Genomic DNA, 1,573 nt, shown 5'->3' with positions numbered 1-1,573 from the left:
CATGCACTCACAGACACACAGAGACCAGCCACAGAGAGGCCATAGTCAGACATTTGTAAACACGATGGCACAGAGACACCTGGGTGTGCACGCACACACACACGTACCTCCTATACACACAGACCTCACACAAGCAATGGACCTCACACACACGAACATACATACACACCAGACACAAATAGGTTAACCATACAAACTCCAAAACAACACCTGCATATAGGTCAGCAATATGCAACCTATTCCATAGACCCTACATACACACTCATCCACCATCCCCCCTCCTGTCCCCCAAAGCAGACAGGTCTTACACACCTCTGCAGGGTGGGGCCAACACAGACACATGCATTGGGGAGACAGGCCTCACACACACTCTCACATGCCCTGACAGGCCAACCACACCACACACATGCACTCCTGGTTCTTGCTGAGGTGCTGTTGGGCTCTGGGCTTCCCAGCCTGTCTCTGTCCCCCTTCCCCCAAGATCCTGGCACTTCCTCTCTCCAAACATCACCCTCCCCCCCAACAATACACAATTTCTCCCTCTCTCATACTTCCCCAGAGGCCTGGCTGAGCTGCCTCAGTCCTCCCTCAGTCCTCGGTGGGCTATGGGCCTGTATTCTCAGCATGTCCCCTGTAATGGGGGCACACAGACTCTTAGCCAGGCTCAGGCCCCCCAGGACCTCACAAGCAGTATGTGGGGGAGACAGAAGCAGTTTTGTGGGAAACTACCCTCATGCCCAGCTGAGTCAGCCTGAGGAGACAGCCTCTCCTTCCTGCTTCCAAGAAAACCCAGCAGCTTCCTCTCTGGCAAAGGGGGTGAGGGACCCCCCAAACCGCAGAGGTGGGGGAGGGAGGTGGCTGGCAGGCCAGGGGCTCCTGGGGGAGGGCCTCTGTGATTCTCAGCCTCTTCCTGCCCAGCTGCCTGTCCACACCCAAGGGCAGGGACGCGAGAGGTTGGGTGCTATGACTTGTGGGTTCTCGCCCTGGCCTGCCCACTAGCTGACTCACACGCAGCCCCCAGCCCAGTTTCCTGGTGAGGGCCACACTGGTCAGTCGGGCCGGGGTGGGGGGGTCACCGGGCTATTTATGAGAAGGAGAAGTCCCTCATGTCAAGGCCAAAAGCCCCAGAGAGACCCATGAGTGGGGGTGGGTGAACTTCCCCCTTATCCCCCACCAAGCCCTGGGCCCCTGGGCATGGGGGAAGCCTGGGCACAGAGTGCTCCTCTAGGTCCTGGTCTGGAGCCCAGGGGCTGGGCAGTTCCCAGCTGCCAATCTGGGCACCCAGGCCAGGCGGGGGAGGGGGTTATCCTCACACCCTCCTCACAGGGGCCTTGGCGCCAGTGGGGCGGCGTGAGGGGGTGGTGCCCAGGCCACAAGGGTGAGACTGGCAGGGGCCTGGAACCTGCTGTACCAGCTCAGCTGGGCCCCCGCCCTCGCCCTCCCTTGCTGGCCTGATCCCCACCCCCTGTTCAAACACCCTTGCAGAGCGTATGGAGCGACCCGACCCCACTCCAACATGCTGGCCTGTCCCCCCAACCAGCAGTACCCCCAGCCTGTGCCCAACTCCATTTCT

This window comes from Pteropus medius, unplaced genomic scaffold, assembly GCF_902729225.1.
Source record: "Pteropus medius unplaced genomic scaffold, Ma_sr-lr_union100, whole genome shotgun sequence".
Classification (NCBI taxonomy): Eukaryota; Metazoa; Chordata; class Mammalia; order Chiroptera; family Pteropodidae; genus Pteropus; species Pteropus medius.
The sequence above is the reverse complement of the archived record's forward strand: the minus strand, read 5'-3'. Positions refer to the sequence as shown.